This window comes from Podarcis cretensis (assembly GCF_951804945.1).
Source record: "Podarcis cretensis genome assembly, chromosome: 8".
Classification (NCBI taxonomy): domain Eukaryota; kingdom Metazoa; phylum Chordata; class Lepidosauria; order Squamata; family Lacertidae; genus Podarcis; species Podarcis cretensis.
In genome coordinates, this window is record NC_137177.1 from 79,322,952 (window position 1) to 79,345,306 (window position 22,355).

A 22,355-nucleotide genomic window follows, 5' to 3' on the forward strand; every position below is an offset into this window, starting at 1 on the left:
CAAAACATCGGTGCTGCCATGCTAAAAGAAGGAATCTTAGTGCACAGTGAACATTTGTGCATCCCTTGTAATCTGGCAGGACATATTGGTTGAGTGGGGGGGGGGTCAGGGAGATCTCCCAGCCCCCTAAAAATACTTGCCAAGCAGGACTGGTAAGTGGAGTGTCCAGAGGGGAGATCCAGGGGCCAGGCTTGAGGGCCACATTCAGCCCAAAGAGGGGGTTAGTTTTCCTCCTAGCTCGGCAGCCTTGCCCTATATTCAGCATCTCCCTCTTTCTCTCCTGTCTTCAGATTTCGCAAGGGATTATCGAATGCCGGGCTGGACTCCGCTACATCCTCTTTGAACACCTGGCTGTAAACAGGAGCGGCCAGCCGCCTGAGAACAGCGTAAGAGTAACCAGGAGCAGCGTCACTCTTGGGCCTTTTAATTGGGACGAAGACTTCATAGAGCCCTTTCCCAACTCAGATGACGAAGACGGCGCTAGTGGCAGCAGATGCAACTGGTGAGGACCCTCCCCCTTGTCTACTTGCAACCAATCAAGGGGAGGCTCTGTCAGCATCGCCCCTGAGCCAGTGCCACCAACTGGACTCATCCACTTCAGCCCTGACTGGGCCAGTGAGCTGGGTAGCACTTCCAGAGACCACCTTCTGCACAGGAACAGGTCAAAGTGCTGTGGACTCGCAGCTTAGAGTTGTGAGCACCGGATTCATTTCCACAAGAAGACAGTCGTTGACACAGCAGAGTATAGCAGAGTATAGTAGAGCATAAACCACTCGGAGAGCAGCTCTGTAGAATATCTTTTTTATTCTATCTACAACTATAATATATAACTATATACAGAGCTAAATGAGGTCTAAAACGAAAATGCTGAACTGCACTGAGTGTCTGCAGCTGCTCTTAGCAACCTTATCTATACAGAGATCACACTCAGTCTCTCTCTCTTTGATGTGAGGCTGGAGCGGAATAAGTAGTGAGCAGAAAACCGCCCCTCCTCTCTGGAGAATCAGCAGAGAACATCAGCAGATTCTTGGATATGGGAGGGGTGAAATCTCCTCAGGCTCTGCCTGTCATTGGCTCTCCATCTGTCTTTGGCTGTGGCACCACCTAGAGGTGGGCTCCCTACCTACTGCCCTACCAGTGCCAATGGGCACTGCCAGCCCCCACTGACTCTTAATTCTGTCCTGTACACTCTGCTGCGTTCCTCTGACACCTGTTCTTATGTCCAACAACATTTGCATCGCCGCCTCTTCAAAATTTGGTGTTTTGGAATCTCTTCTGTCTTTCATTTTACTTTTCTCAGACTTATCTACACCATTAGCCATAACTATTCCATAGTATCAAGGTCAACTCACCCAGTCACAGTCAACAAGATTTTTAGCGCACAGGCAGCAGCAGACAGCTCAGCAGCTCCCCCTTTCAAAGTCTTAATTTCTTTACTCTTCTTATTCTTTTTAAAAACCATCCAAAATCCATTTACACACTTATATCCAATTCAAGGAGGGTAAAAGAAACACTGTATACTATTTTAACAAGCTCAGACAGCAGCAGTTACTTTGTAGTCCCCAAAGAGGAAAAAGAAAGTTGAATGTTTCCTCTCCCTTTGTGACACAATAACGGAGTATAGCCTTCTCCCACCGGGAGGTCCGCTTCCAGAAAGAGTCTATTCCCCTGTCAAATCTATCTCTTGCAGGGTCTCTCAATTCAGTCAAATTTCCCCCCCTTCCCCCTGCAGAAAGAGGGGTTTAGAATGTTTCCATGGAAGTTTTGACACGTCTTTTAAAGTTACGGCTTCTTTCACTTCTACTTCAGCAGAAAGGGATCAACTTCCGTAATTTAAATCCCTTCCAACCCAATTGACAGTCCGAATTTAAAACCTTCTTTACTCATGATTGTCCAATCTTTTAAAACTTGGTCAGAGAAATTGGTTGCTCATGATTGCCGGACTTCGGAGCTTCGCGCGATGAAGAAAGTGAGTAGATTCCACAGTATCCGCATCTCCAACCCTGCTTAATAGAGCTTACCAGGGAGCAGGGGAGTCGCAAGGGGTACCCGCTGGAACACCAGGTCCTCAGAACGCTCGATCTGAGGTTTTTTCGGGGTTCTGCGATGCTCTTGCTGTCACCCCAGTCTTCAAAGCGCAAGGGCTCCTTCTTCCAAAAGAGCTCTCATCCACCATTAATCGCGCGGCCAACTGGAAGTCTCAACCTGCAGTTTCATAAGAGTATATATTTAAAGTAGATAATTAAATGAATTTGGATATGCAGAAGATATTGAAAAATAAATGTAAGGAACCGCAGAAAGAGGGGGAAGGAAGTCAAACTTTGAAATGTTAAATTGATTGTAAAACTAATGAAATGTATAAACTTGAAAAGTATAAATAAAAACTTTTTTTTAAAAAAAAAGATGCATCAGGGCTTCCTGATCTGTGTAGTCTGGCCAGTTAGGGAGAACAATGGAAGCTGACTTTTGAACGAAGATAATTTTGGGCAGCAAAGAGTCCTCTGTCTTTCTCTACCGTGACATTTAAATAAAGTATCTCTTCATGAGTTGGGTCTTTCTTTCATCCTGAATTAATAAAATAGGAATAGACACTGCAATCCTAACTGTGTCTACTCAAAAGTAAGCCCTATTGAATTCAGTGGGGTTTATTTTCAAGTAAGTGGGGTTAGGCTCGCAGCCTAATTTGTGTTTGGCATAGTAACTGGATACCAAACATTGTATTTTTCTGGGTTCACTTTTTTATTTTTTTGCTGGGATAGGATGCTCCCTTCTCTCTGCTCTTCAGAGACATATTTCTATGTAACTGACTGTGAGGGGCTATTTACTATAAAAGGAATCGCAGCACAGCAAAGCAAGCTATGTGGATTACCATGGTTTACACTAAGTCAGGTATGGGAAACCTTGGGCCTGCCACAACTTCCATCATTCCTTGATATTGGGCATGCAATGCTTGCCGGGGCTGATGGGAGTTGTAGTTCTGTGAGAAGCCAAGGGTTCCCTTCCCCCGTGCTAAATCCATATCTCTGTCCTCCTTTGCAGATGAGTACTCCGGGACACCATTCAAGCTTCTAGTCCTTAACTTTGAGGTGATGAACTGCAGCCCTGGGACCAGATGCGGCTCTCCCATCCGGCCCTCGGGGTTCTCCTCTCACTGGCCCTGCTGTGCTTGCTTCCTTGAGTGCCTTTGCCTAGCAGAATGTGTCCCTGAGTTGTAATAAAGCCTTTAGATTGCCTAGATGGAGAAACCTGAGTATACAGACCTCTGGATTGTGCATGGTTTCGATGAAGCCTTCTGTTGCTCCACCCATGTTTTGCCTCAAGCCAAACCTACTGCTGGTTTGTGGCCCCTGGAAAGTTGTCCTGGAGAGAATGAGGACCCCCTGCCTTTTCCCTAAACCGAAGCCCTGATTACTGCATTTCCCAATGCAATCCTCGCTGCAGACATCTTGATGTTGATTTCCTTCTCATAAACAAATGCATAAGACTCTGAATCCTTTGCCAGATGAATTTGATTAATTTATTTTTCCTGCCATGGCTATATAACACTGCCTTCAATACTCTTTGAAGAGTAAATTGTGACAGCGGACATAGAACTTATGAAAAGAGAGAGGGGATAAAGAACTGTCTCACATGAAAAGAGTTAAAGCCTCAAATCCAAACTCTTACGATAACAGAGAAAAAAAGAAATTTGGTTGAGCACCACCCTGACATTTACTGTGACAAAACTTGGCAAATAAAGTCCATCTTTCAACAAATGTGTTTGCCTGTTCTTTACATGAATCCCTTTTTAAAGACATCAGCATAGAGGAAAATGCTACATTCTCTATCCCTCCTGTAACATTCCAAGATCAAAGGAGCAATCAGTTTTTCCACTTCCAATGTGCTGCCATGCATATTTCAGCTACTAGAAGCAGATTTACATCTGGGATGTGTCTGGCGCTGTGGTCTAAACCGCTGAGCCTCTTGAGCTTTCAGTTCAAAAAGCCGCATGACAGGGTGAGCTCCCATTGCTCTGTCCCAGCTCCTGCCAACCTAGCAGTTTGAAAGCACACCAGTGCAAGTAGATAAATAGGTACCATTGCAGTGGAAAGGTAAATGGCATTTCCGTGCGAACTGGTTTCCGTCACAGTGTTCTGTTGTGCTAGAAGCGGTTTAGTCCTGCTGGCCACATGACCCAGATGTGGACAAACGCCAGCTCCCTTGACCTGAAAGCGAGATGAGTGCCGCACTCCATAGTCACCTTTGACTGGACTTAACCGTCCAGGGAACCTTTACCTATATATATATATATATCTACCTCCAAATACACAGAATGGTTGAGTTGGAATGGGCCCAAGGGGTCATCTGGCACAACCCTCTGCAATGCAGGAATCTCATCTAGATCATACATGACTGATGTCCATCCAACCTCTGCTTAAAGACCTCCAATGAAGAAGAGTCCATTCCACTGCTGAACAGGTCTTGGGGTCAGAAAGTTGTTCTTGATACTTAGTTTGAATCCCCTTTCTCGTAACTTTAATCCACTGATTTGGGTCCTACCCTCTGGAGCACCAAAACAACAAGCTTGCTCCATTCCTTAGGACAGCCCTTTAGTTATTTGAAGATGGATATTGTATCCCCTCTTAGTCTTCTCCAGACTAAACAGACCCAGCTCCCTCAACCGTGTCTCACCTGTTTTGGTTTCCAGACCCTTAAACTGATACCTTTTATGACTTCTTCAGGGTAACATAATAAAAATTTCATTTTTTTGTCATAGCAAAGTATCTGAGTTGTTGCTTTTTTATTTAGTTTTTTGCTGATTTTTGTGATGATGGTTCTTTTGAAGAATTCGTTAAAGAAATCTGCATGCGTTGTATGTTATATATACTGCTTTAAACTTTTGTACAGCACCCTTTTGGAGGAAGTAACCAAGCAAAATAAATGCACCACAGAGGGTTGTGGCATGCCTTCCGGGGGCCACAGCCATGTTTCATGGGGACCAGTGGTGGAGCTAAAATCAGCCAAGTGGGTCACACACGGCGTTAGGGCTTTTTTGTGCTAATCATAATGCTTGCTAACACACAATCTTAACATAGCAGCCAACTCCTAGGGCCTGAAGGGTCTCCCCCCCCCAATAAAATGTTTTGAGGGAGCTGGGACCCCCAAAGTTCATGGGCACTGCCCTTCAAATAGTGTGCCTGCACTACATCATGTGATCAGTTATCAGTATTTTATTCGAGTTGGCTCCCCTTCAATATAAGCTTTGCATCCACTTGCTTTGTAGGCTACAGGGTCCTGAGTCCACCTTTGGAAATCTGCTTCCTAGAGCTCGGAGCAAATTCCTGCAGGCTGAGCTAAAACCTTAGGAGCAGCACTACGGGGCTTAATAAGCGCCTGTGGCCTTGAAAGGGGCATGACACCCTGGGAGGAGCATCATCTTATGCAAATACAGTCTGGCAGGGATTCCACTGCTTGCCCAGCCCACAAGGGGAAGAACTTGCTAGAGACCCCGCCCCTAAAGGGAGGATTGGCAGCAGGGGGTATGTCACTTCCTGCAATTCCATTGCCTGGACTAGGATCGCTTCCAATTTCCTCTTACTGGCCCGTGACTGAGCAGGGTGGTGACTAGATTTCCTGTCGGAATCATTATGTAGTTTCTGCACTCATTCCAGACCAGGGACTCAGCTTGTTGTTGTTGTTTAGTCATTTAGTCGTGTCTGTCTCTTCATAACCCCATGGACCAGAGCACGCCAGGCACTCCTGTCTTCCACTGCCTCCCGCAGTTTGGTCAGACTCATGTTTGTAGCTTGGAGAACACTGTCCAACCATCTCGTCCTCTGTCGTCCCCTTCTCCTTGTGCCCTCCATCTTTCCCAATATCAGGGTCATTTCCAGGGAGTCTTCTCTTCTCATGAGGTGGCCAAAGTATTGGAGTCTCAGCTTCAGGATTTGTCCTTCCAGTGAGCACTCAGGGCTGATTTCCTTCAGAATGGAGAGGTTTGATCTTCTTGCAGTCCATGGTACTCTCAAGAGTCTCCTCCAGCACCATAATTCAAAAGCATCCATTCTTTGGCGATGAGCCTTCTTTATGGTCCAGCTCTCACTTCCATACATCACTACTGGGAAAACCATAGCTTTAACTATACGGACCTTTGTTAGCAAGGTTTGTCGCCCAGGGACTCAGCTATACAGCTGCAAATAAAATGTTTTAAATGTGCTGCAAAGTGCAATATACAAATGTGACACTAGATGGTGACAATGAGCTATGCAAAATTCAACGTATCCTTCAAAACTTTTTTTTTTTAAAGCATTTTCACAGCCTTTTTTATATGAGTGCAGATTCCACCTAGGACTTCATTGGGGACATAGGCAATGGGTCTACTACTCCGAGTGAAATTTAATTGGACATAGCCCAGTGCCTCAAGGGATGAAAGATCTTGGGCAGGGGTGCCAACCTGAAGAAAATATTGGGGGGTCAAGCACACCGCAAACCAAACCTTGTCCAATTGACTGCAAACTGGTGCCAAAGTGGAGTGGGTTTGGTGTGCCTATGGCCCCCAGTTTGAGTGTCAATCACTCAAATGGGGGGGCAGCTGGTTATGTGAAACACTTTGTTAAGAAAAATTATGGGTGAGAGACTACTCAACAGCCCCGCTCATCGGGGCAGAGCCTGCTGGTCTATATGGTCAGAAAGGAAGGAAGTTCCAGCCAAATATAGGAGCAAAACAGCGGTCAGTAGACCAGTATCTTTATTATTGTGCAACAGGTCCCCACAAGAGTAAGAAGACCAAGCATGGGGTGTCATCCTCTTTTAAAACTTCACTCTTTCCTCCCCCAGAATACACTTCGAGCAGCATCACTGATACATCATCACTACATCAGTGGAATGTCACAAACAGGGAGGGGTATAAGAAGATGAAACCTCTCCATTCTTAAGGAAATCAGCCCTGAGTGCTCACTGGAAGGACAGAACCTGAAGCTGAGGCTCCAATACTTGGGCCACCTCAGGAGAAGAGAAGACTCCCTGGAAAAGACCCTGATGTTGGGAAAGATGGAGGGCACAAGGAGAAGGGGACAACAGAGGATGAGATGGTTGAAGTTACTAACATGAGTTTGACCAATCTGCGGGAGGCAGTGGAAGACAGGAGTGCCTGGCGTGCTCTGGTCCATGGGGTCACGAAGAGTCAGACATGACTAAACAACAACAAATACAAGGGTTAACAGGAATTCAACATTAGGTGAATTTATCAGACACCTTTCCCAATGCCTCTTAAGTAGCCATCACCAAAAGAACAATAAAACACTTTACATATCCTTGTCCTCAGGACTTGTCTGGAGATGGGCTTTCAGAACACCTGACTTGCTAAACTGCCTCTGTGGATGTCTATTGTTGCCCCCTTGGTCACCCCCTGGGTGAGGGGCCGTACGCTTGGGGAATTATGGCGGGATGCCCTGTTCCTGCTGCCTATGTGACTTCCTGCTTCTTGGTTCTTTCTTTAAGGGTCAAAATGGCCTTGGAGAGTTGGTTAAAGTATGGATTTTCTACGAATTTATATAGAAGGAGTCTGCTACGGTTGTAGAAGATAGGTGATGTCCAACCAAGGAGAGAAAGAAGCAAGTGGCTTTTTAAAATCAAAGATCCTTTATTTGGTTGCAACTGGGTTCCCTATACAAAGGTGACAAAAGGTACGAGGAACCCCGTCCAATGATAAATCCAGAATCTTGTACAGTCACAATTGTAGGTGGTCTTATTCATCACAGGTTCGTCAGCTTACAAGGTAAGGGGGAGGTACATGGGTGCAGGTTGCAAAAGGGAGGTTTGGGTGCAAGATATAAAGTGGGGTGCAAATCCTATCTACATAAGTAAAGTAATACCTAAAATCCAGGAAGAGATGGCAAATGATAATGTAATCTGGTTTTTCTAGAATGGGAATTGGATGAGAATTTTATCCAGCAGCTGAATTTCTCACCATGCAGGGTCAAAGGAAATGGATCTGGTCATCTGACAGGAAGAAGGAAGGGGATCTGAGTGGAAGTGATTAGGTTGAGGCTAACAATAATATTTTTACTTTCATGGTTACAACAAAGTGATGCAATTTGAATACATGAGTTCCAATTCTTATTTTCCTGAAAGTAGTTACAATCATTGAGAAGTTGAACAAACACTGATAAGGATACAAAGGGGTCGATTCCATTGCAAAGACACCAAATGTAACAATTGCATAAGGGTCACAGAAAGGATTTACATTTACAAGTAGTAAAGACAATTACAAGAAAAATGAAACTAGATACAATTTAAAATTACCCGGATACAATTATAAAAACAACAGCAACACTTGGATACAATTACAAAAAAAAATACTTGGAAACAATTATAAAAATAGAGTTAGGATAAATTCAGGAAATAGGGCAGTGCAGGGAAGAAAGAAAAATGCTTTATCTGACAGAAAGGAAAGAAGAGATTTGAAGGCGGGGAATAACAGGAGAAGCAGATTAAAAGTAGAGCATACTGGAAGGCAAAATTGAGGAAAAGATTGATATCTCTCTCTCTTAGGTTGTCTTCATTTGGTTTATTTGGTCTTGGTTTTCAGCTTCTTAAGCTATTTTTCTACATCACTGGGAAAGCAGAGTTTGTGGCACAAAACAGCACAAAACCAGCACTCTGCTTTGGGACCAGTTTGGTGTCAGTCAACTGGGGTTTTGGCCCTTTACTTGTGACCCTGGTTCGAGTGTCAGTAACACAATTGGGGGGGGAGCTGGGAAAGTGGGGTTTGCGGCACTTTGACACTGGTGTGGAGTCAATCGGACAAGGTTGGATTTTTGGCATTAACTTGTGACCCTAATTTGTTTCGTCGGTTACTCGGTTTGGGGAGTCGCACAAAACGCAGGGTTCACAGCATTGAAATAAAAAATTTAAGGTCATGTGTATATGTGATGTAGGTATGATGTTTCTGGGGATGGTCTTGGACTCCAAGGCAGGGCAATTTAAAATGACTATATAAGGGTGGACACACCTTTGTTCTGGGTCTTCCTCCTTGTCCTGCGTGTGAAGGGGACATCCTGTTGCAACAGTTCAATAAAGATTAGGCTTACTAGCTGCTTTGCTTCTCAATAATCTCTGTTATTTTCTCCGACTGATGGAGAACCTGCAAAGGACGCTACAAAGCCACTTCCAGCCTGCCCAGGAGGTGGGGTTGCGGGCTTCACGCCCACCCCCACATGAGCGGGGGCTGGTTTCAGCCCCCGCGAGAACAGGGGAATCCTGGCTGGGTCTGCCCTATTTAGGGCCGGCACAGAGGGGGCTCGCCCTCTTTTCGCCGGCTAGCCCTCACGTTTTCCCACCCTCCCTCCCTTTAGGTATGCTTTAGGTAGGTCTTGGACTTTGCTATGGACTTCGGTCTGTCGCCGCAAGGGGCATGGTAGGAATTTTTCCCAATTGGCAATTTGTAGCCTTTTGGTTTTTCGCCTACCTCGTAGCAACTCGTCACAACTTTTTCGGCATTGGCAGTAGGCATTGGTAAGAAGGGGTTAAGAGGATGTGGGGGGGGAGGAACGCCATCACCTCCCCCCAGTGAGCGAAGGGTGGTCCGTTAAAGGACTCCGGGGGCGTGGCCCTGTCTGAAGCCTATGGAGGTGTGTCCCAAAGGCACGCCCCAGAGCGGTGACCCGGGGGAGCTCCTAGTCGACGTGCCTCGGCAGGAGACTCCCCCAATAAAGTATTAACCCTTCCCCGTGTCTCCAGCAAATGGGCTGGAGCCGTATAGTCGATAGGACCAATGCCTAAGCCAATGCCTCTCATTCCTGAATTCAATAAAGTTGTGGCCTAATTCGCCCAATTAACCTTAATTATGGTGTCTCGTGTCTTTATTTATCCTGGTGGGGGTGGGAACTCGCCATGCAAGGGCTCTTGTGCTCCCCATAAGGGAATAAGGGCAGATTTATGTTTATTACAGCATAAAACTGCACAGAACTTTGGCATCAGTTTGGGAAGAATCCTGAATTTCGGGGTTGCAGGTTAATGAAGCCATGGGGAGAGTTGCTCTTGCGCTCAGGACCTGCTCAGGGGCTTCCTGTAATGGACTCGAGACTTTAACTGCTATGTGATCAGCCAACCCAACTCCCAGGATGACCTTTAGGTGTGTGCAGATTAAGAGATCGAAGGTGGCTGCTCCACCTGCATGGAAAACACTGTGAAATTGATCGCTCTTATTTAGGGCCCATAAAGGAAGCTTTCATTCCCCCCTCCCCCCTGCATTCCGTCCTTCTTTTCTGCAACCAAAGATGACTAGCTCCGGGAGTCATGCTTAATGGGTGTGCTTCTGTGGATCGTAAATCCAAAAGAGCCCAACTACAAGGAAAGGAGCAATTAGATGGGTTAACACCAGATTTACTGCATCCCTTGGCTTCTCTTTTAAATTCCGCGCGTTGACAGGTTAATATCTTTCTTTACAAGCAGCTGCAAGGCATAGACAAAGCTGGGTGGAGGGAGCACAGAGAGAAAGGTTGTAATGCATATGTGTGTGTAAGGCTTCTTGTCAAGAGTTGCATCACAATCCTGGATTTGGAATGCAGTCAGAATGCAGGGGGAATTGTAGGGTAGGGGATCTCAAAGTGGCCAGCAGGATTCTCAGGGGCCAAGAGGCAAGGGGGAATCACGGGTGCGATGGAGGTGTCAATGTCTACCAGACTCTAAAAAGCCCCTATCACTGGATCAAGTTCAAAAGCTTTGTTGAGTTCAATAAACTAAATAGTTTTAGCTGGCGTTGGAATAAATATGCCATTAATGGTTACTGTTTAGGATTGGATTGTGTTATTTTCTTACTTAGTGGGTCCTGCAAAGCGCTATTCTGGATGATTTTTTATTTTAGAGTAGCGGGCATGAGGTATGAGTTTATGGAACCCAAGGGAGCAGGCCCCCCAAAATTTGGGAACCACACCTCTTACTGAGCCTGCTTTGCACTAAAGTGTTTGGGGTTTTTTGCCTAGCTGAAATAGAGAACCAGTGGGACCTAGTGGTTAGAGCAGTGCTGGATTTAGGGAAGTGCTGTGGGCGGTTCCCCCAAACAGGGCGCCGAGCCAAAGGAGCACAAAATATGAACAGAACAGAAGGCAAGAGGGCGGAGGGCATGAAAATAAGAAATATTTAGGAGTGAGGGCCAAATTTTGTCCTCGCTCAGGGCCGCCATATTACCGAAGTTCTCCCCTGGTTAGAATCCCCACTTTGCCAGGAAGCTCAGTGGGTGAGACCTTGGGGATAAGGTTACTACCTTTCCTCAGCCTAACCTACCTCACAGGGTTGTTTTGGAGGGGGAGAACCACGTGTGCCACCTGGTGTTCCTTGAAGGAAAAATATGGCACCCAAATGTAGTCATAATAGTGACTGTAGAATCATAAAAGCGCAGAGCTGGAAGGGATCCCCAACGGTTATCTAGTCCAATGCCCTGCAGTGCAGGAATCCCAGCTAAAGCAGCCATGACTGATGGCCACCCAACCGCTGCTTAAAAACCTCCACAGAAGGAGAGTCCACAACCTCCAGAGGAAGACCGTTCCACTGTCAAACAGCTCTTACTGTCAGAAGGTTTTTCCAATTATCGGTGATTGTAATTGTTAAAGCCAGGAATGGTGGGAGGCATTATGATAAATGAATCCCCCCAAGTCCCAAGTCCCCAACACAGCCTCGAACTAGGTAAAGGTAAAGGTACCCCTGTCCGTACAGGCCAGTCTTGACAGACTCTGGGGTTGTGCGCCCATCTCACTTAAGAGGCCAGGGGCCAGCGCTGTCCGGAGACACTTCCGGGTCACGTGGCCAGCGTGACATCGCTGCTCTGGCGAGCCAGAGCCGCACACGGAAACGCCGTTTACCTTCCCGCTGGTAAGCGGTCCCTATTTATCTACTTGCACCCGGAGGTGCTTTCGAACTGCTAGGTTGGCAGGCGCTGGGACCGAGCAGCGGGAGCGCCCTCCAGCGCAGGGATTCGAACCGCCGACCTTTCGATCGGCAAGTCCTAGGCGCTGAGGCTTTAAGCCACAGCGCCACCTGCGTCCCTAAGCCAGGACAATGACCATTTATACAAGAACCATACATACACAACAGCAAGGAGGCACAAAAATTCAACGGTTTGGCCGATTTCCTTGGTTCCAATGGCTAATGATTCCTCTGGAAGAGGGGAATCCGGGGCTCCCCCTGCCTTCTGGTTGCTCTTAGCCAGTTCCGCTGTTCGGAATGAAGCCAAAAGAAGGTTTCGGAAATGCTGCCCTGTTTGAAGGTGAGGACAGAATCAAAGAATTGTGGAGGATCATCTAGCCCAAGGATCATCTAGCCCTGAGGATCATCTAGCCCAACCCTCTGCAATGCTGGAATATGCAGCTGCCCCATACAGGATTTGAACCTGCAAGCCTGGTGTCATCAGCACCATGCTGTAACCAACTGAGAAAATTCAGTTACTGCTCCCTTCCTGATGGGGCTCATGAAAGCCAGCGAGTTTTTAAAATTTGTGCAGGTCTGGATGAGCTCCTGGCAGACAGACTTTTGCATCGTGACAGCAAGTATGTGCAGGTAAACCGTTATCAGAGTGCAGGTGGCTCTGGACCTTTTCCATCCCACCTTGAATTTGCAGTGTGGTTTCCATTCTACCTCAGTTCGCCTTTTGCAAAAAAAAAAAACACAAAACAAAACAAAAAAAAAACCCACCCCCAAAAACCCTACATTATTTGTCCCACTGTCCACTGTGGTACAATTATATAACACCCATAATTAATCACATAAATTGCATTGTTATGTTATTCCACCCCATCATTTCAGTGCAAAGGAAGCACAGTGCAAAGGAGGGGAAGCGGAACAATCAATTATGTATCATTTGCAGATGGAAAGCAACGTAAATGCCTATTGTACTTGCTAGATTGATTTCCTTTCCAGAAGCGGGACAAATAGGCAAAACCTGGCCATTTCCGCTCCTGTTAATGGTGGAATTGAGCAATTCTGTCTAGGTTGAGCCCCAGCACCTATCTGAAGTCACACACTGTGTAAGATCTGCAATACATCTTCCCTGGAAGAGAAAGACATTTTGTTTTATTTCCGTCATCCAGTAAACACCATACCACAACTTCCCCTGGCAGCTGGTTTCTATTGCCCAACTGTCTTAGGCAAATGTTTGGCTCCCTTTTTTGTAATCTCCTTTCCTCATTCCTAGACCTTGCCATCAGCATCTCGTTCTGCGTCCAAAAACAGACTTTCTGTTATTTTTCAGCCCCAAAGAGGCCTCCTAACACTTCTCAGCACCTGTCACAAATGACAGCTCCCAGAAGCCATGACTGTTTCGAATGGCATTGTAGTGCTTTGAATGTCTGGCATGAATGTCTGGCACCCATCTGAGCCTTTGGCCTTGCTGGCCGGGGCTGGTAGGTGTTGGAGTCGAACCACATTTGAAGGGCCATGAGTTCCCCCATCCCTGAACTAGACCCTCACTTGCCTTCACTGCCCCTGGCTCCCTCCATTCCCCCCTCTGCCTTCTTTTAATGCTGGGCTGACCAACCTCTGGCTGACCCCAGACTACAACTCCCATCCTCCTCCTCCCTGACCATGCTGCCTGCGGCTTATGGGAATTGGAGTCCATCAACATCTGGAGGGCCACAGCTGTTCTCCATCTTCCTTCCTAGGCCTGGTGACATCCAGGTCTTTTTTTTTTTTTTTTTTTTTTTTTTGAAATTTTGACCAAATGCTGGCTGCGGCTGATAGTGTAGCCTTTTTCCCTTATGCACGTTGCCCCAGGGTGGGAAGACAGAGGAGTCAATGGACACCAGGGTGTGGTTCACGGAGAAAGAGTTTATTTAGTTCTGCACAGAAGCAGCCAGCGGAATTGCTTCCAAAGGCTGGCGGCCCTTGCAGCATGTTGGCAAGCATTTTTTATACCCTCCTCATCACCCCATACATTGTCATCCCTTTCCTTATCCAACCATACTACACAATTCAACTCATTCTCTTATCTGGCTCGTGCAGTGCCCTGTTAGCCCTTCTTCATTGGTCCCTGACACCACCCTCTCTGAACATGCACTCTGTCCCTGCTTGCATAGCTTCCTTTAATGTAACTTGTTTGCTGCGGCTGCGCCCTCACATATCTCACCCTGCGTCATTTTCCCTATCTCTCTCTCTGCACGTCCCAGGGCATGCCCTCAACCTCCATTTCACATTCTTGTGCCCTTCAATAGGAGCCATAGTCTGAAATATCTGGAGGACACCAGATCAACAAAGGCTATTAGGTCTAGGGATGCGTGAAATGGTCCATCTCGCTTTCTTTCATTTTTCCAATCTTCAGTTCTCTGCATTGCCACATCAGTGTGCAAAGTGTGATGTGCGTCTTTAAAACGCCTTCGTGAAAATTTCACCAGCAGTCCAGTGTGGATTTCTCCCAATATATTCATTTATGCATTCAGTTCCCCCTATTATTATTTTTGCAAAGCCTATGTTCCCTAACATTTACATTCCCCCATATGTTTATTTTTCCACATATATTTAAATTTCACAAGAACATAGGAAAAAGCCAAAGGGGGCCCATTTAGTCCAGCCTCCTCTTCTCACAATGGCTGAGACAAGCAGGATTCTCTACTTTTGAATGCCATCTTCGTTTTATCATATGCATTTTTACACACACTTTACCTCAGCGTATGCATTTTTTGGTAGACATGGCCAGAGAAGTGCATTGCAAAATATGGAAAAATGCAAATTTGGAAGGTGGGCTGCATTTCAGTTCCTGTCTTGTTTTGGAAAGTGTGAATAAAACAGATTCTTCTTTAAACAAATCCATCCCCCCATTCATTAGTCAGGCTGACAGAAAACAGTCACTTTGCAAAACAAACAAAACACAGGACTGCAGATTTCCTTTTCATGGAGCCCAATTTCACACTAAGAATCACAAACTCCAATAGCAATGTGGCCTAACACACCAGTCACACTCCTGTCACCTCTTGGATTTTAAGAAGTCAGTTATGAACAATCGCTTAGTTGACATGGATCAAAGTCACTCCCTTTTACCCGCTAACAAAAACATGTTTTTAAAAAACTGGCCCTTTTAAAATAAAAGCTCCACACCTCTTTATAATCTTCCGGGAGCTTTCGCAATAAGGGAAGAGGCAGATGTGAATTTATTTCTCTCTGACTGACAAGGGGAGCGCTGTTAGCGTGACCTGTGTCATTACACTCTGAGGCAAAATTTGAGGTAAAATGTGATGCCGAGCCAGATATTCATGGCCATTTCTATCCTAACCACACAAGAAACCAAATTCCACAGTGATTATGAACAAACAACTGTGGTTAGCTAAACTGAGGTGATCTGGAGATAAAATAAAAAGGCACGACTAAGGTTTTTCGTTTTTTACCTCAGACTTGGACAGGGGGCATAGATTGCTCTCCTGACCTAAACAACAACCATGAAGTAAAATGGGAGATGCTTCGGTTCATGAGGCTGTTTTACCAAAATAAATTAACAACAAGATAGTCGATATCTGCCACTATTGTCGGTTAAGGTTATTTACTTTGCTTTATTTTTCAGAAATGGGGTAGTCAAAATGGCATCCTCCTGGTGCTGAGGGACTAGAACTTCTGTCATTCATACACACACACACACTTTTCAAATCTATACATTTCATTAGCTTTACAATCAATTTATCATTTCAAAATTTGACTTCCTCCCCCTTCTTTCTGTGGTTCCTTAAATATATATTTAATATCTTCTGTATATCCACATTAACTTAATGTGCTCGTTTAATCATCTACTTTAAAAATATATACTCTTACAAACCTGTAGGTTACTACCATAATCTTGCTAATGTTTTTATCGGTTTACAATTTATCTGTAAATATTCAATATACTCTTTCCATTCTTTTATAAAGAGTTTGTTGTCTTGATTTCTTATTCTGCCGGTAAATTTTGCCATTTCTGCATCTTCCATAAGTTTTTGTACCCATTCTTCCTTTGCTGGGAACTTCTGCTTCTTTCCACTTTTGGGCAAGTAACATTCTTGCCGCTGTAGTAGCATACATAAATAAATTTCTATACAATTTAAGTAGTTTTGTCCCTATAATTCCTAAAAGAAAAGCTTCTGGTTTTTTTTAAAAAAAATTAAAGTTATTTTGAACGTCCTTTTCAATTCATTATATATCATTTCCCAGTAAGCTTTAACCTTACTGCAAGACCACCACATATGATAAAAAGAACCTTCTTTTTCTTTACATTCCCAACACTTATTTGATTTGGATTTATACATTTTTGCCACTTTACTCGTTGTTAGATACCATCGATATATCATTTTCATATAATTTTCTCTTACACCATAACATGCTGTAAATTTTATATCCATATTCCACAACCGTTCCCGTGCTTTCATATCTATATTATGACCAATATCTATTGCCCAATGTATCATTAAGGATTTTACTTGGTCTCCCATTCCAATACTATTTTATACATTTTAGACAGCACTTTTGCATTACATTCCAACAGGTCTCTCTCCCTTTCTCTTTAAATTTCCAACATTTGTTGCAACTCCCCTCATTCCCGACCATTGGGCTGTGATGGCTGGGGATCAGGGGAGTTGACGGCCTGCAGGACGCCATGTTGGCTGTAGCTGTGGTAGAATATAAAGGCCATGAGGAGAACCTACTGGATCAGGCCAATGGTCCCCCTAGCCCAGCATCCTGGTCTCACAACGGCCAACCAGGGGCCCATTTTGTGGGAACCCCACAAAAAGGACCCGAGCGCAACAGGAAAAGTCCCCACTCATGATTCCTAGAAACTGGTATATAGTCCTCTCCTCCATGAGTCTGTCTTTTAAAGCCTTTCAAGTAGGTGTCCATCACTGCTTCCTGTGGCAGTGAGTTCCACCGTTTAACTCTAGAAGTCCTTGATTCCATCTGTCCCGACTCTTCCGTCATTCAGCTTCAGTGGATGTCCGCAACTTCGGGTGTTCGAAGAGAAGGAGAACAAGCTTCCCTCCACCCTCTTTCTCCACACCACACGTAGTTTTATAAACTGTCATGACACCTCTCGCTTGCCTTTTCCCCTTGATCATTTGGGTCGCCCTTTTCTGGACCTTTTCCAACATCCTTTTTGAGGTGAAGCGACAGGAACAGTACACAGTATTTCAAATGCGGTTGTGCCATAGATCTGCATGGCTGCATTTATATGTGAACGCTACCCTGAGGCGAAAACCAGAGTGAAAGCTCTTGCTTGCTAAAGGTGCAGTTCCCACATCATGGGGAACCACAGGGAACAGTTTGCGCTGACTGTGCCTCTGAGGGCTCCTTCGATCCTTCCCAACTAACGTGCGAAGGAAACAAACCCTGCTCCCTGGCTTAACATTAAATCTAGCATAGAAGCATAGAATTGGAAGGCACCCCAACGGTCATCTAGTCCAACCCCCTGAAATGCAGGGATCTCAGCTAAAGCATCCATGGCAGATGGCCATCCAACCTCTGCTTAAAAACCTCCAAGGAAGGAGAGTCCACCACCTCCTGAGGGAGTCCGCTCCGCTGTCAAAACAGCTCTTACTGCCAGAAAGTTTTTCCTGATGTTTGGTCAGAATCTCCTTTCTTGTAACACGAAGCCATGGGTTCGAGTCCTACCCTCCAGAATGGCAGAAAACAAGCTTGCTCCATCTGTCAAGTGACAGCCCTTGAGATATCGGAAGATGGCTATCGAATCTCCTCTCATTCTCCTCTGATCCAGGCTAAACAGACTCCTTCAAGCTTTCCTCATATGGCCTGGTTTGCTAAATGGGGGGGGGGGGGTGTGGCATCTCAGCTGCAAAAATCTTGGCTCTCTGGGATCAGGTCTAGTTGTTATCGATTCACCAACCTAGGTTTTGAGTTTTCTTTCCTCCTGGCACAAGGCTGGCAGAGTCAAAATGACCAGAAAGGTACTGTCCTTTTAATGTTAATTAAAGGTAAAGGTAAAGGTACCCCTGCCCATACGGGCCAGTCTTGACAGACTCTGGGGTTGTGCACCCATCTCACTTAAGAGGCCAGGGGCCAGCGCTGTCCGGAGACACTTCCGGGTCACGTGGCCAGCGTGACATCGCTGCTCTGGCGAGCCAGAGCCGCACACGGAAACGCCGTTTACCTTCCCGCTGGTAAGCGGTCCCTATTTATCTACTTGCACCCGGAGGTGCTTTCGAACTGCTAGGTTGGCAGGCGCTGGGACCGAGCAGCGGGAGCGCACCCCGCCGCAGGGATTCGAACCGCCGACCTTTCGATCGGCAAGCCCTAGGCGCTGAGGCTTTTACCCACAGCGCCACCCGCGTCCCTCCAATGTTAATTAATGTTAATTAACCACCTGTTAATAGTGGTTGTGTGAACAAGACTGATGTGAGGCAAAAAAACAAACAACAACAACAACCTACTCTGAAGTAGCAGTAGGGCCCTTCTGGAAGATCCATTGTATTGTGCATTTGTGATGGTTTGGGCTTGTGATGGTATTGGAGCAGTTATAAGCAATCCCAGTCTCCATTGTATTGCTGAGTCTTGCTGAGATTTAGGGGTTTCATTTCCAATCCATGCATATCCCATAATTTAAGCTGAAATCCATTGCACTAGAACCCATTGGACAGCAATAATGTGGTAGCAGTTGGGGAAGCATCGTAGAACAACTAATAAAGCTAGGTTAGTGTAGCGGTTAGAGTGTCAGACTGGGAGAGACCCGGGTTCGTAATCCCCCACTCAGCCGTGAAGCCAATTGTCTTAAAATAAATGCATTTCCAAAGAATTCTATAAAGCGTAGCTCAGCTCATTTCTAAACTGAGGTCACATCTGATCAGGAATCACACCCTTTGGTCAAACACGACAAAAGTTCAGAAAAAGGAAGTCTTCATTCAGTAGATTTTTAAACAAGAAATATATGTCATATCACCTCTGAAAATCACTTGTTACTCATCTAGTCCAAACCACTGCAATGCAGAAGTCACAGTTAAAGAATCCCTAACTGGTGACCATCCAACCCAGGGGTCAGCAAACTTTTTCAGCAGGGGGCCAGTCCACTGTCCCTCAGATCTTGTAGGGGGCCAGACTATATTTTTTTTGGGGGGGGGGTGAAAGAATTCCTATGCCCCACAAATAACCCAGAGATGCATTTTAAATAAAAGGATACATTCTACTCCTGTAAAAACACGCTGATTCCCGGACCGTCCATGGGCCAGATTTAGAAGGCGATTGGGCAGGATCCGGCCCCCGGGCCTTAGTTTGCCTACCCATGATCCAACCTCTGCAGAAAACAAGCTTGCTCCATCTTCTATGTGACAGCCCTTAAGATGACTCTCTCCTCTTATCTCAGTCTCCTCTTTCCAGGCTAAAAATACCCAACTCCCTCAAACATTCCTCATAAGGCTTGGTTTCCAGACCCAGATAATCTCATTCAGCCTCCTCTGCACACATTCCAACTTGTTAATATCCTTCTTAAAAATTGTGGCACCCAGAACAGGACACAGAATTCCAGGTGTGGTCTGACCAAGGCAGAATAGAGTAGTACTGTTATTTCCCTTGCTCTGGACGCTAGACTTCTGTTGACGCAGCCTAGAATCACGTTAGCATTGACTCATGTTAAGCGGGGGTCTTCTAAAACCCCTAGATCCTTTCCATCCTATTCTTTTATGTATAATTTATGCCCAGCATGATTTCCCTGGAAAATATCCCTTCTTGCCCATAAGGATGATTACTCCAATCATCCAAAGGGAAATCAAATGGCAAGTTTCTGAGGAATAGAATCATAGAATCATAGAGTTGGAAGAGACCACAAGGGCCATCGAGTCCAACCCCCTGCCAAGCAGGAAACACCATCAGAGCACTCCTGACATATGGTTGTCAAGCCTCTGCTTAAAGACCTCCAAAGAAGGAGACTCCACCACACTCCTTGGCAGCAAATTCCACTGTCGAACAGCTCTTACTGTCAGGAAGTTCTTCCTAATGTTTAGGTGGAATCTTCTTTCTTGTAGTTTGGAACCATTGCTCCGTGTCCGCTTCTCTGGAGCAGCAGAAAACAACCTTTCTCCCTCCTCTATGTGACATCCTTTTATATATTTGAACATGACTATCATATCACCCCTTAACCTCCTCTTCTCCAGGCTAAACATGCCCAGCTCCTCATAAGGCATCGTTTCCAGGCCTTTGACCATTTTGGTTGCCCTCCTCTGGACACGTTCCAGTTTGTCAGTGTCCTTCTTGAACTGTGGTGCCCAGAACTGGACACAGTACTCCAGGTGAGGTCTGACCAGAGCAGAATACAGTGGCACTATTACTTCCCTTGATCTAGGTGCTATACTCCTATCGATCTAGATGCTATACTCCTATTGATGCATCCCCAGGAGATGGGATTCTGAGCATATGCAGAGTTGCATACATCTGGGTACGGCTGGGGATGTAGATCAGACAACTGATTCACTCATTTTCGGCATAAGAATATGAGAAGAGTCCCAGGGCGAAACCTAAAAACAGGATCTGAGCACAACAGCAACGCTCTCCCCACCTATAACTGCCTCCCCCCCCCCCCCCGGCATTTGGAGACAAATGGCCCCTGACAGGTGTAGCCATTGCCAGCCTTTGTCCTCCTCCATCAAGTTGTCCAATTCTCTTTTAAAGCCATCCAAGTCAGTGGCCATTTTTGCCTCCTGCGGCAGTGAGTTCCGTAGTTTACGTAAGTGTCATGCGGAGACTTGATGGGTCTTTCTGCCCTTGATGGGTGACTAAGGACCAGCCTCAAATGTCAGGCGGAAATGAAAGGCCTCCACCCATTGATTTATCTGGGTGCTGTTATTGACACACCTCACTTGTCAAGGAAGAACAAGAGATTTTCCTGTTTTACAAGTTGCAGCAGCAACCAGGAACCAATCTGGAGGGCGTGGGTGGTTCCGAGGTGGCCATTGTAATGTGGGTGGCACTGGGGTCTAAACCACTGAGCCTCTTGGGCTTGCTGATTGGAAGGTTGGCAGTTCAAATCCCTGTGACGGGGTGAGCTCCTGTTACTCTGTCCCAGCTCCTGCCAACCTAGCAGTTCGAAAGCACACCAGTGCAAGTAGATAAATAGGTACCACTGTGGCGGAAAGGTAAACGGTGTTTCCATGTGCTCTGGTTTCCATCACGGTGTTCCGTTGCGCCAGAAGCGGTTTAGTTGTGCTGGCCACATGACCTAGAAAGCTGTCTGTGGACAAACACTGGCTCCCTCGGCCTAAAAGTGAGTCGCCTTGGACTGGACTTACCCGTCCAGGGGTCCTTTACCTCCCCCCCCCCATGCAACGCAGAGCACATGTGTATATTAATGTGGGGAAATGCACTGAAATGCGGATGAATGTTCATGGGGGCACACACCCACACCCTGATCTGGAAAAGTGAAGAACTGAACTTGAAAAAAGTCAGAACTGGAAAGAAACCAAAATTGACAGGGTTGGATGCAACTAGGTTTTACTCAAAGTAGACCCATTGCAAGGGGTTGGACTAAATGACTCTTTGAGTCCCTTCTGTCTCTACAATTCTTTGACATTAATAGATCTAAGTCAATCATGGTCATGGATTTCAATGGGTCTACTCTGTGTAGGACCAGCATTGGCTACTACCCAAAGTTTGCCCACAGATCCTGCTGGGTCCATTCTTTTCACCTGCGCCTACATGCCTCCCAACTGGGAATAAATCAAAAAGTGGACTGACTCTGGCCCACAAAAACTTGTCCCACACAGTAAGCTTCATGGCTGTGTGGGGATTTGAACCCTGGGACTCAGCTACATTGGCAAAGGAAAGGCGCTTCATATGGCGCTGTGGAGTTCCGCTTTTGCCAGCTGATTTCTCAAACAAAGTTTACAACACGTTAACTGAAACGCTTCTTTGGTGTGTCTAAATCCAGCCCTGGTCCAACACTAACCACACCACACTAGCTGTCAGAATATGTGTGTGTGTGTACATATGCTTAGTTTTACATAACTTTCTATGACTGTGGCTTGATGCCTCGACGTCGTAAATACCGGTTAATCCGGGTCTGTTATCCAGTCCCATTATAAGAGGCTGGCAGTGTTGAACCCTTTGCAATATTGAACCCAAAGCAAGCAGACCTTTGTGCTCTAGAGGCATAGACAGACGGTATTTCCAATGCAGATTTTATTGCCATTATATTTTCCTCTGTGCTTGCGATCTCCTAGTCTTGCGACTCCGGCCCTAAACTGCAAGGCAAATCCTTTGGAGATGGGCGTGTGGAGTCTGCCAGCCTCACGACCCTGATTAGATGACATCCTCATCTCCATAGATCTCCATCGTCCTTATAATAGGATGTTGGGCAACCCTTGAGTCTCGGGCGTCAACTGCTCTGTAGGTAATTTGTCACAGATGCTAACTCTCCTGAGACAGAGAAA

General features: G+C 45.9%; 1 pseudogene across 1 annotated transcript in view; it reads left to right on the forward strand.

The window, feature by feature from the left end:
- The window catches only part of LOC307222136 (F-box only protein 44-like), a 75,010-nt pseudogene extending 71,255 nt beyond the window's left edge, over positions 1–3,755 (forward strand). The window contains exons 6-7 of the transcript XR_013843864.1: positions 291–502; positions 3,040–3,755. The product of XR_013843864.1 is annotated as an F-box only protein 44-like (transcript). The remainder of the gene's footprint in view (positions 1–290; positions 503–3,039) is intronic.
- Positions 3,756–22,355: the final 18,600 nt, after the last annotated feature.